Source organism: Capsicum annuum, chromosome 6 (assembly GCF_002878395.1).
Source record: "Capsicum annuum cultivar UCD-10X-F1 chromosome 6, UCD10Xv1.1, whole genome shotgun sequence".
NCBI lineage: Eukaryota > Viridiplantae > Streptophyta > Magnoliopsida > Solanales > Solanaceae > Capsicum > Capsicum annuum.
In genome coordinates this window covers 67102807-67116953 of record NC_061116.1, presented here as the reverse complement: position 1 = coordinate 67116953, position 14147 = coordinate 67102807, and positions in this window count along the sequence as shown.

Genomic DNA, 14147 nt, shown 5'->3' with positions numbered 1-14147 from the left:
AAGAGGACCAGGGCCAAAATAGGTTTATTATGATGTTAACGGGAAGGTGAGAGGTTTCATAGAAATAAACAGGCATATAGGCTCAAATCAGGGATCAAGGGATATTATTCACATTGGGAAGGTTATTTAGGCTGAAAGTGGGTTAAAATTAAAAATGGCCTATGATCCTTTCCTAACCCCTATCCTACAACCAAGGCATGACTAACCGATCAAGTTCTGGATTCACACACAAAGGGAACTGAGTAAGACCTCACATACACATGGCACACAAATATATCACACATCACTACTTATCTGGTTCGTGCAATTGTTTAGCACTGATTACCAAGTTACCAGAACTAATGCCACCAAAAGATGCACTGTGGTAACAAATGAATGTAACTCACACAGTATTTCAAATAGACACTTGGAGAGTTGATCAAAAATCACAAAACATATTAACTACCTCATTACTTGTATTTCTCCTAGTTAACCACAACACATCACAAAACAGAACACAATACGCCTAAATATGCCGGCTCTACTAGGAACAAGACTCTAGGGAAAAGAGGCACGACAAAAAAAAACCCACGGAGGACATCAACACCCATAAGTATCCCCACCCTCAACTTAAAATCATGCAATGTCACCAATGCATCAAACCAAAATAGGAGAGTTAGAAATATACCTGTGGCACCACGGGTGCAAAGATCTGATGTCAATAACATAATACGAATATAAACAACAAAATACCTTGGGTTGCCTCCCAAGAAGCGCCTAATTTAGTGTCGTGGCATGAATCAGTTATCTTGACTACTCAGACTTCACCAAGATAACTTATTGATAATATTTTATGTCTCCACTTGGAGGATTTGAAGCGTCGACCCAACTTTTGATCAATACATCTTTGGGGTGTGTAGGGAAAATTTGAGGGCATGATGAGGAATGTTCTATCACTCTACTTCAAATACTTGAACTGCTTGACCAATTTTGCATCAAACTTTCATGTGGGATCATTTGGAAATGGTGAGAATCTTAAATAGCCACTAAATGGATATTGATCTTTAAGCTTCTTGGCCTTCAGGACTGGGGTTGTAGTATACCCTTTTGGAAGGTCAAACTCCAAAATGTAAGAATCTTCCTCCTCATTTTCAAAATTCATCATTTGCTTGGGTAATTCGACTTTCATCACATCCACCAAGCATAATGTTGAAAAGTGGTTCGAATGAGGACTAACTCTCAATTTTAGAGTAGCATCCCTATTAGTATTTTTACCCCGAAATGGACTAGAGTCTTCACAAAGATTGTGCTTGATTTCTTCTTTTGACTTTAGTACCATTTCTTCATCTTTGGCATTTTCATTCATAAATGGTTTGTTTGGTTGGGAAATCACCGAGGGTTGCTCAACATCAAGCTCATCATAACCTTTGGATTCTTGCTCCTCATCTTCACACTCGTCCATTATGTTAAATGATTCCACAGACAAGATATCATCTAAACATAATATGGAAAAGTGCTTTGAATGCTTGACCTCTATATCCATATCCTCTATCATTCTTCTTTCCTCGTTATTTGCCCTTATGTCTTGATGTATATCACGTATGATATCATTTGTTGTGTCTACACACTCCAACATTAGTTGAAGCATAGCTTCAATGCCATTTTTTTTTTGGTGTTTTGTTCTTTCTGTTCTTGTCCATAAGACCTATCAAAATCATAAAAAGAACTAAATTTTAGGTTAGCATACCGAGGGGAGGGGGCATTTGGACAATCACTCCAATATCCATCTTGACCTCCACATAAACAAAAATCATACTCTCAGTAGGATGGAGATGGTGCACACATCTCTCTCCGGGGAGTATATCTACAATCTTTCCAAAAGTGAGGTACATCACAATATGGACATGGATCATCAAGATACGATTTCCAACCACCAAGCTCATGTTCATTACAATATGCTATAGTACTAAGTAAACTAAAATAAAAATCTACCTAACACCAAAAATAAAAGAAAACTAAAAACAAATATTTACAAGTTTGAATTCAAGGAAGTAGGCTAAAATTCTAAACCAACTCAATAGGCCAAATTGTTCCCCGACAACTGTACCATTTTTTATAACGCTCAACTTACACTTCAATTTAGTGCAAGGAGGTCATTATCAATATATTTACCCAACTTTGGAGCCGAGTTCAAATCTACAGGGAACAATGTGAGTGATGATTAAATCAATTTGAAACTATAGCTACAAGTTGAATTCAAACAAATGATACAAAAAGATAAAATGGGGGGTTTAGGTTTACCAAGTTGTTGTTTGTCACTTTACTTTTGGTGTTTGTAAATCAAGAGTTTATAAAATCATTAGAATTATGTTTACTAGGGCTTCCGGTTCATGACAAATGCTAAAAGTGGTTCAAGATTCTCACAGTGGGTAAGATAATAATCTATCTTTATCGATGTTATACTGAAATATCTCTCGAACTACTTAAGCATTTAATTCCCTAATCCTATGAAACTTAGGGAATTTCTATTTACTTCCCAGATTTTACCTCAGGTTAACCAACCTTGTTACAATGCTAATGATTAAATGAAGTATTTCTGAGTCCCTATTGATAATTCACTTCCTACTATATTTGATTTCTTTCTCAAGCAACTCAAAGCAAGTGTGTCTAATGTTTGCAACCAACAGACGTTAATTAAAACTTCAGAATTATCAAGAAATCCTACCATCTTTTGAATCTTGAATACTTAGCACCTCATCAAGACCTAACCCTAGATCCCATAACTCAAGTTAATGGAGTTTAGCCACTCATGATGTAACTAATGAAACACATAATTGAATTCATGATTTGAAAGATAAACTTATAGAGCAATGAAAAAGAATAACTGTTTCTTCGATTCAATCACTAAAGAACTCCAAAAAAAGAAATAGTAATCTCTCACAAGTTAATGGTGATAGTGTATCCAAAACTAGATAGAGAAATACTATAGTTTGTAAAGTTCAAGATGTCAAAGATTTCTCCTCCTCCTTTTTTTGAAACCCTAAAAGCTGCTATTATAGCTGTATCTTAAAGGAAATTCGAAATTAAAATTTCTAAAATTCTTATATTAGATGACTCAAACTCTTAAGAAAAACCTAGACTTGTCCTTAAACACTTAGGCTACTTATGGAAACAAAATCACAGGTTACAGCTTTTTCTCGAATAGATGACGACATACATGACACATTATCAGGAATGTCGTCAGATCTTCTTCAATTTTAACATTCTCTACTTTAGGCTAATGAAAAAACTTGATGGCTTATCAGAACTTTGATGATTTATCACCAATGTCGTCATGGATTCCAGCTGAAGTCCATTTTCTACTTTAGGCTAACAACGAAACTTGATGGTTTGTCAGAACTTTAACAATTTATCACTAATGTCATCATGGATTCCAGCTAAAGTCCATTCTCTGTCTAAGGCTGACGACACTCTTGATAGCTTATCAAATTTATGACAACATATCAGGGGATGTCGTCACACTTCTACTCCAAATTCATCACACTGTCTCCAGCTGATGATGGACCTGATAACTTATCACCAAGTTGATGACTTATCACAAAAGTTATCAACTGCTCTTCTGCAATTTGTTGGCTATTTGTTCCATAGTCACCTTTTTTTGTTCTTATTGTATTAGGTTATCTTGCATATTTCCTTTCACTGCAATATCAAAGAAATATCATCAATAACAATGATAGTTACTTAAGAACTTACAATTATTTTGAGTTAAAAGTCTTAAATATGCTTACAAAATACTAGAACATCAATAATAATGCATAAGGTATGTGCTATTATTAACATCTTTATTTTCTAATTTTATTAATGGTAAGAGTAGGGGAATATAGAGTCAAATCATGCTTGCAATGGCCTTGTCCCATCATTCGAGGACAAATGATCCAAGTGGAGGAGAATTAAAACACCCAGATTTTTGTCCCTTGAAAATTTCTTAAGATTTGGGCTCACTGCCTTGGTTAAAATTGAACCCCCAGAGTCATAGGGTGTATTGACCACTTGTAGGGAAGAGTCATACCCAAACTAGTAAGTTTGAGTCTTAAGTCTGCTCTGCGTAGGAGTGTCTTACTAAGAGCCATAAGGACTTATTACGAGTTATAACAATCAAATAGTAGGATATCCAGAGTTCACTCAATTTGGTTTTGCTCTAGAAATGAGTAGGACCCTGCGGTCTTAGGGTCTCATCTAGACTAGGTTAGTCAATTCATAAGGATGACAGTGTATTGGGTCTTAGTCACTGTCTTTGTTATGACTCATGGTGACGAGTCGTATGGTGTGGTTATGAGTCATGGGGTCGACTCATAAACAAAGGCAACACTTTTTTAGTTTTTAAGTTGGGGAACTTTAGACATTTCCCACTTAAAACCCTTTAGACCATACATCCATAAAACACTTTCGGGGAATTCATTCAATACTTTAATAGATTAAAACACTCTCTCTAAATTCTCTTAAGTAAGTCAATCTAGGGTTCCACTAATTTGGTCATCTAACAGCTCAAGGGTTGATTTCTATTAATAAATCTTTGTGATTCAGGCATGTTACTCCTCCTTCATTGTTAATTTTTCAAAGGGATGGGATTTAAAGTATTGTTCATAAGATTATTGTTTGGTTTTGTAAACAAGGGTTGGGGGATTTGAATGTTGTGAATTGAACAATGTTTATCATGGTTTATATATATGATTTTTATCCTTTTAATATGGTCTCAAACTTGTGGGTGCATGGGTATGGTGAATAAACTAGGGAATTATGATTTTCCCAAATTTCTGGCTTTGAAGTGGTTATAACCCCAACCCCATAATGTGAAATTGGTTTTAGTTATGAGAACTATGGGAATTTATAAAATTGAACTAGTATTGAAATATTACATGATATAAAGAAGTATTTTAAATACAATGGTATGATTTAACGAACAAAGGGAGTCACAGTTCCCCTATGTGTATTAATTAACAAAGGTATCTATTCTCCCCAAGTTAATGAAAACTGTTTTGGAATAATGTGTTAATTTGCAAGTGCAGTTGGTATGATGATACCAACATTGTATGCCTTAATGTGGAATGTGGTTAAATGAATGGGAATGTATGACTATTTTTTTAATTAAGCTTTAATAAAGGTTGTGTAGCTGAGTGGTGAAAGTGGAGGCCTGAGTGACTAATACTGGAAATCACATTTGCCGACGTGGAGGTTAAAGTGACCAGGGAGGTTTGAGTCCCCCATAAATCATCATATGATCAGGTGCTTAAGTCACTTTGGTGTATATTGGATGGTTCTAGTCCCTTATGTGTATATATATAAGATTATTCTCTAGTTTGTGTGGCTACACATACTAGGGCCTGACTAGGGGGTGAGAGCTAGGGCCTCTATAGCTTATGGGTACTATTATATGATGGTTGAGTTACACAATCCAAGATAAAATTTTGAATAGTATATTATACCTTATTCTCTATCCTAGCATGTGATATATATACATACGTGTATACGTTTATGGATTTGACTATATGCACCGATTTTAAATGATTTTAAATAGTTGTTCATATCATTATGTTATCCTTATCCATGAGATACATGCTAGATTTTACCCTACTAACCATCTTTGAATTTTGTAACCGGACGTGATGCAGGAACTTGTCATACTTTTACTCCTCCTGCTTAGTGACTTAGATTTAGGATTAGCTAGTGAGTCAGATTGAAGTGGTGAGATTTCATACTTTGGAAGACCCCATTTCATGTTTATGGTTTCCTTTATATTTTGACTATTCCTTTGGATTTGAATTTTTGTCTATTATCGGGGGCATGTCTTGATGAGATATTCTTTGATTTTGATTAGAGGCGTTGTTAGACTACTGTTGGTGTGGGGGTGTCAGTATTGGTAGTAGTATTGGTATTTGTTGGGTTTGGTTATAGACTTATCTTAATGTCCTTTAGTTGATATTCTCTATCTTGTTATATGTTCGAAATTTAGCCGACCTTGGGGTATGGTGTGTTTGGTTTGGATAGGTACAGGGGGTGATCTTCGACCTATATGGGACTTGAATGAAGTGCTGACCCAGTCTAGGGTCCTTGCTTCTGAATTTACTGCTCCACCTGGGTTCCACCTATCCCTACTAGTCCTCATTGGGCTTCCCAGTCTGATGATACTTATGCTTAGTTGATTCAGGGAAATATCTCTAATGCAGAGTTCAGTCAATCTATCCATATTCTTGCCTAACTAGTGGAATTACAATATCATCGATCTGATCATCTAGGTTTTATGGTTAATTCAACTTAGGTTACCAAGGTTTTCTAGTTTATGAGGTTAAATCCCCCAACTTTTACACATTCTAAGGTTAAGAAGGATCCTCGGGTGTTTATTAAAAAGATGGAGAAAATATTTAGGGCAATGCATATTAATAATTTAGAAGGTGTGGAGTTTGCTGCTTATTAGTTAAAGGAGGTATCTTACCAATAGTATGATGAGTGGGAAGAGATGAGGGGTGATGGTGTTACGCCTGTAATATGGGGTGAGTTTTCAGGTGCTTTTCTTAATCACTTCTTTCCTTGGAAGTTGAGGAAAGCTAAGGCTGAAGAGTTTGTGAACTTGAAATAGGATAATATGAGTGTTAAAGAGTATGCACTGAAGTTCCAACAATTGTCCCGTTATGCTTTGGAGTTGGTGTCTAATATGAGGTCTCAAATAAGGAAACTTGCTTCTTGTATGTCCTATAAGTTGGTGTTAGAGTATAAGGCTTCCAAGTTGAATAATAAGAAGAACATATCCTGGTTGGTGGTCTATATGCTCCAAGTGGAGGCTCTATGCACTTGCTACTCATCAGGAGTCTAAGGCATCACCATACATTGTTAGTGGTATGTTACAACCTTTCTCTTACGATGTTTATTGTTTTCTTGATCTGGGTTGTACCCTATCTTATGTGACCCCTTATATGGCTGTACACTTTGGTTTTGATCCTAAAAATATTTCCAATCCTTTTTTTATTTCTACCCCAGTGGGTGAGTCTGTTCTTGCTAGAAAAATCTATAGGGCTTGTGTGGTATTTATTCATCATAGGGGGTAATACCCCGTACTTCTACCTATCTTGAAATCATCCCAAGAATGTTATAAACTTACTTTGAAAGATGAATCCATTTTGTACACGTGGAATTTTTGAGATTTTCACTTTTAGTTGAGTGGGAAATTGAATTAGCTTTGCAACGATACCAATTTCATCAAAATCTGGTATCGGAGTAAAAATTTATGGACGTTTTACCGATAGCTGTCAGAACTGCCCAGGTGCAATGGGCAGGTTGATGGACCGTCGATCAAACGACGAACCATCGCCTACACCTTCGTAGCTAAAGCAGTAAGTCAATCTTCTGGCTAAGGTACAACGGACAGGTTGACGGACCATCGAACTTGGAAAGACCATAGCCCAAGCCGTCACTACTAAGGCAGTGAGTCCCTATTCTAGTAAATGTGCGATGGTCAGAATAATGGACCGGCAATCCAGTGGCGGACTATCGGATGAGCCATCGCAGATCCTGTTCAGCAATTTAGAGTCATTTTTAAAAGAGTATTTGAGTCTTTTCCACCCGTTTTAACCCGTAATTATACCATACCATAGCCCATAACTTTATTATTCATCTATAACATCAAATTAGGATTTCTCTCAAAGATTAATCCCTAAGAACAAGAAACCCTAGGTGTTTAATTCCAAGTCAAGAATTCAAGTTTTCCTCCGTTAATATTCAAGAAATCATCCACCCAGGTATGTCATGTGTTGATTCATAGGTCCCTTTCACTCATGAAGCTCAAGAATCTCTTTTCAAAATCCAAGATTTGTGTATTTATGAATGTTCATGATTTAAATTGAATTGAAATTCATGTTCATGGTGTTGTGGGATTTTGATTCACGTTTTAAATTACAAATTTCAATGATTGACACTAGAATGTGGTGATTTTCATAATAATCATGATAAACCCCTTCAATTTACAAGTTGATTAATGTATCCATGATTATTAGATGTGTTGATGATTGTATAACCAAATCATGCTCTCCATGTGTTTGATTAAATTCCTATGTGAAGAAAAAAGTGCCATACCAGTATAATAGTATGAAATCCCCATTCATGTACAAGTTTATGCATGTCAAGTGTTTGATAAAATATATTTGTCAATGAATTAAGGATATATGTGAAGCCATTGTGGTGCTTTAGAACTAGTACTTCATGAAATATCCAACTTATTGTATTATGGATTGTGATGTTGATCATGTATTCAAGAAAGTCATGCTTTGTCAGTTTTTTCCCATCAAGTCCTTGGGGTACTTATACCCAAAAAATATAGGTGTGTGCCTAGAGCTAGTATTATGTTTTCACGATATCCTTAGTCAACCCATGATCCATAGAACTCAATTAGTCATGTGACTCAGGAAAGCTCAAAAATTCAGTAATCTGAGAAATCTCAGACAGTTATCAGATCTCAGTAGCATTCCGTCAGTCCACAAAAATTTAGTTAACTCAGTCCAATCAAATCAGTTAATCATGTTAAGTGTCTATTTAGATGGGAGTATAAATTACCATCTAGTGAACCTAAGGATGGGAACCCACCTATTATATGAGGTTATGATTCTTAAACGATCCTTCAGTTCCAGAACTACGTAACCAGTGTAGTTTGAGACATCATAGCTTGTTATATGAGGGTAGATGAGGTGGATTAACGTCTTATATGAGGGTTCCCACCATTCTTACTTGAGTTACCTGTTATATAAGTGTTACTCATAGATTGTCCTTACTAGTGGTGAGGTATTGACACCCTTCTAATTGGGGTTACAAATCGAACCCTAACTCAGCTATATTGCATTATTTGGGGCATGTCTGTTAGATAACTATTTTCCTTAGTTATAGTTATAGATCAGGACTGTCAGATACAGTTATTCAGTCTTAGTAATAGAACTCAGATAGATCTTTAGAATTTTAGGACTGTCAGATCGACCGTCACAAGCCCCGATCAGCGAATTTCAGCTTTTTCAAAAGGGCATTTTGGTCATTTTCGCTCCTTGTTTCCTTATATATATACATCAAAGTAGTGAAGAGAAGATTATTTTCTCCTATTTCTCTCCAATTTCTCCAAGAATTTTCAGAAAACTAGGGTTTTCTCTCAACCCAAAAATCAAAACTCCTTCCAAGAAATTCATGGATCTTCCATAGATTTCTCCAAGTTTTCCAAGAATTAAGCTCCCCTAGTCAAAGGCATCAATGATCTTAGCTCCAAAATGTAAGGAAGAAGTTCCAAACAAGTTTCTACATCTCTTAAAATTATAATCCAAGGTATGTAGGGCTTGAACAAGAACACTCCTTTCGTTCTTGTGTCTAAAGATTTACTTTCTGTTATTGATTTATATGATTTTGCAAGTGGGTTTACACCCAAATTTCTTTATTTATGATTTATGAGATTTGAATTGAATAAGTTTGATATTTATGATTATTTCACCATCATGTTTCTTAAATTGAGAATTTATTCCGCAAGTCGTATATTGTCATTACGTATTGATGCTTTCTAAGTGATTTAAGACAAGTGTCATGAGTTATGCCTTTTCATGAGAAATTTGACTATTGAATATATATATCGATATTTGAGATTGAAATTCAAGAATGAGTCCTATGATGTTTCCTTGAAACTTTGATTTTTGAAAGTGATTCGAAAAGCAAATGTACTTGATGTTGAGAAAGATTGTGTTGAGTTGAGTCGGGTTAGGAATCCAAAAGATATTTATGATTTGCAGATGAGATATGTGTATATATATATATATATATATATACTTATGTTTTGTTCTTTAAAATAGACCCATGAGTTGATATTGATTAAGGTGGATTTCCTAACGCGTTCTGAGCTGAGTCTGGGAGGAGTATTTAGCACCAAGCAGAAAATGTGGTATTTCCCCAAAACAACGTACCACCGTAGGATTGATGTTGATAATTGTGGGTCAAAGGATGAGTATGGGATTGTGATAACGAGATTAAGGTTGTACTCCCTGGTAAGAGTACGATACCCCCACCAATGTGGGGTTCTCTCTTTAGGAGAGAAAAACGTTGGACTTCATGTTGCTCATATGGTGTAGTTATGTTAGGTATAAGAAACTCCCACGTCCATAATGATCTAAGTACCATGAGTTTCCGAGTCACTCTAAGTCATGAGTCAAAGAGTTTGAGTTGAGTTAAATAATTTATGAGATTTATGAAACATATGTTATTACTAATGACTTACGGAAATGATGTTTTAGACAATTCAAGCGAAGATAGTTATTATTGTCAGCATGCATGATTTTCTTATACATTTATGATATTATTTAAAATGTTGCATCCACCCCTACATACTCAGTACATTCCCAAGTACTGACTCCCATACTCTTTTGTATTCTATATTTCCTCATGATATAGGTTCAGGTGCTCAGTCTCAGTAGCGACAGTGATCTTTGAGTACCTTCATCTAAATTTCTTCGATTGGTGAGTCCTCATGGTTAGAGGACCTGTATCTTCAATTTTGTCTTGTTAACAGATGGTTGTTTGCTTTTTGTTTAGTACGAGTGAGTTGGGGATCTGTCCCAATGGCTCCTCAGTCCTATGTAGTAGAGGCTTTGTCAGACTAGTGTACGAGTGTACATATCCAGGTGTTAGAGTGTAAGGCTGCCAAGATGAATAATACGAAGAACATATCCAGGTTGGTGGTCTATATGCTCAAGGTGGAGGACGAGAAAAATAAGTAGGTAAAGATGGGGGAAAGGAAGAGAAAGAACTTTAGATATGCAAACTAAGGTGCAAATCAATAGAATAGTGTGAGAGATGTTAGGCAGTAGACTAAGAAAAAATATTGGGGAAATTCTTATGTCAACCAATGCTCCTTATCCTACGCCTTAAGGTGATTGGAGTTTTTATGCTCTAAGTGGTCGAAAATCGGCATTTTCATACTAAAAGTGGTCCTAAGGCACAGGGTGCCCAATTTCAGGCTAGTGGAGCTTAGTCAGCCCTATCCTACCCTCCTTATCAATTTTATGGACAGCTTTGTCATGGGTATTTTGAGGAGGGGAGGAATTTTTTTTTTAATTGTGGTCCTCCTGGTCATTTATGGTGGACTTGTCCTATGGATAACATTTCCACTGCAGCTAATAAAGTCTTGGTCACCACTTTCTAGGCTCTTGAACCTAACAAAGATACATGGGGTATCGATAATGGTCGAAATTGCCTCTATGCACTTGCTACTCGTCAGGAGTCTAAGGCATCACCATACATTGTTACTGGTATGTTACAACCTTTCTCTTAGGATGTTTATTATTTTCTTGATTTGGGTTCCACCCTATCTTATGTGACCCCTTATATGGCTGTACACTTTGGTTTTGATCCTGAAAATATTTCCAATCCTTTTTTTCTTTCTACCCTAGTGGGTGAGTCTATTCTTGCTAGAAATATCTATAGGGCTTGTGTGGTATTTATTCATCATAGGGGGTAATACCCCGTACTTCTACCTAGCTTGAAATCATCCCAAGAATGTTAGAAGCTTACTTTAAAAGATGAATCTATTTTGTACATATGGAATTTTTGAGATTTTCACTTTTTTTAATGGGAAATTGAATTAGCTTTCAAATGATACCGATTTCATCAAAATCTGGTATCGGAGTAAAAAGTTATGGATGTTTTACCGATAGCTGTCAGAACTGCCCAGGTGCAACAGGCAGGTTAATGGACCGTCGATCTACCGACGGACCATCACCTAGACCGTTGTAGCTATGGCAGTAATTCAATCTTCTGGCTAAGGTGCGACGGACAGGTTGACGGACTATCGAACTTGGAACGGACCGTCTCCCAAGCCGTCACTACTAAGACAGTGAGTCCCTATTCTAGTCTATGTGGGACGGTCAGAATAATGGACCGGCAATCCAGTGGCGGACTATCGGACGAGCCATCGCAGATCCTGTTCAGCAATTTAGAGTCATTTTTAAAAGAGTATTTGAGTCTTTTCCACCCGTTTTAACCCGTAATTATACCATACCATAGCCCATAACTTTATTATTCATCTATAACATCAAATTAGGGTTTCTCTCAATGATCAATCTCCAAGAACAAGAAACCCTAGGTGTTTAATTCCAAGTTAAGAATTCAAGTTTTCCTCCATTAATCTTCAAGAAATTATCCACCCAGGTATGTCATGTGTTGATTCATAGGTCCCTTTCACTCATGAAGCTTAAGAATCTCCTTCCAAAATCCAAGATTTGTGTATTTATGAATGTTCATGATTTAAATTGAATTGAAATTCATGTTCATGGTGTTGTGGGGTTTTGATTCATGTTTTAAATTACATATTTCAATGATTGACACTAGAAAGTGGTGATTTTCATAATAATCATGACAAACCTCTTCTATTTACAGGTTCATTAATGTATCCTTGATTATTAGATGTGTTGATGAATGTATAACCAAATCATGCTCCCCATGTGTTTGATTAAATTCCTATGTGAAGGAAAAGTGCCATACTAGTATAATAATATGAAAGCCCCATTCATGTACAAGTTTATGCATGTCAAGTATTTGATGAAATATCTTAGTCAATGAATTATGGATATATGTGAAGCCATTGTGGTGCTTTAGAACTAGTACTTCATGAAATATCCGACTTATTATATTATGGATTGTGATGTTAGTCATGTATTCAAGAAAGTCATGCTTTGTCAGTTTCTTCCCATCGAGTCCTTGGGGTACTTGTACCCAAAAAATATAGGTGTGTGCTTAGAGCTAGTGTTATGTTTTCACAATATCCTCTGTCAACCCATGATCCATAGAACTCAATTAGTCATGTGACTCAGGAAAGCTCAAAAATTCAGTAATCTGAGAAATCTCAGACAGTTATTAGATCTCAGTAGCATTCCGTCAGTCCACAAAAATTTAGTTAACTCAGTCCAGTCAAATCAGTTAATCATGTTTAGTGTCTATTTAGATGGGAGTATAAATTACCATCTAGCGAACCTAAGGATGGGAACCCACCTATTATATGAGGGTATGATTCTTAAATGATCCTTCAGTTCCAGAACTACGTAACCAGTGTAGTTTGAGACATCATAGCTTGTTATATGAGGGTAGATGAGGTGGATTAACCTCTTATATGAGGGTTCCCACCATTCTCACTTGAGTTACCTGTTATATAAGTGTTACTCATAGATTGTCCTTACTAGTGGTGAGGTATTGACACCCTTCTAATTGGGGTTACAAATCGAACCCTAACTCAGCTATATTGCATGATTTGGGGCATGTCTGTTAGATAACTACTTTCCTCAGTTTTAGTTATAGATCAGGACTGTCAGATACAGTTATTCAGTCTTAGTAATAGAACTCAGATAGATCTTTAGAATTTCAGGACTGTCAGATACAGTCAACTCAGAACAGTACGAAACTCAGCTAGTTCTATTAGAAACTGACTGTCAGATACAATCACTTAGTATTAGTTATTTCAGTTATATAGTTATTAGTATCTCATGTTATTAGTACTCTAGCTCAGTAATCATGTTATCACAAACTCAGTTATAGTTATTATGTATTCATGCATGTATTCTTACGTTCATGTTATTCAGTCAGTTAGTATAGTTCATGCATGTGAACCCTTTTCATTCAGCCTACCTCACATGTATACCAGTACATTCAAACGTACTGACACATTTGCGCTATGGTATTTTATACCATAGGTTCAGAAGTATGAGCTCCAGAGCATCAGTAGTATTCCAGTATCAGCAGTCAGAGTTAGCAGTGAGTCCTCATCCTTCAAGGACTGACCATTACTTTATTATCTCATTAATTAATTTATTTCAATAGTTGGAGTTAGTTGGGGATATGTCCCATCAACTCCTTATTCAGATAGTTTATAGGCTCTCAGACTAGTATATTTTGACAGTCATTTCAGTTGTTTTAGTATTGATATACCATTTCTTCAGATGTTATAGTTTATCAGATCTTTTAACCTTATGGGTTTCCAGCCTTTATATAGTATATTATGCAGTGTATAGATACAAATATCAGTCATGGGTTAGCTTATGGTCCTTAGGGACCATGAGCACCGTGTGGCGTTCTGAGTACCAAAATTGGGGTGTTACAAACTTGGTATC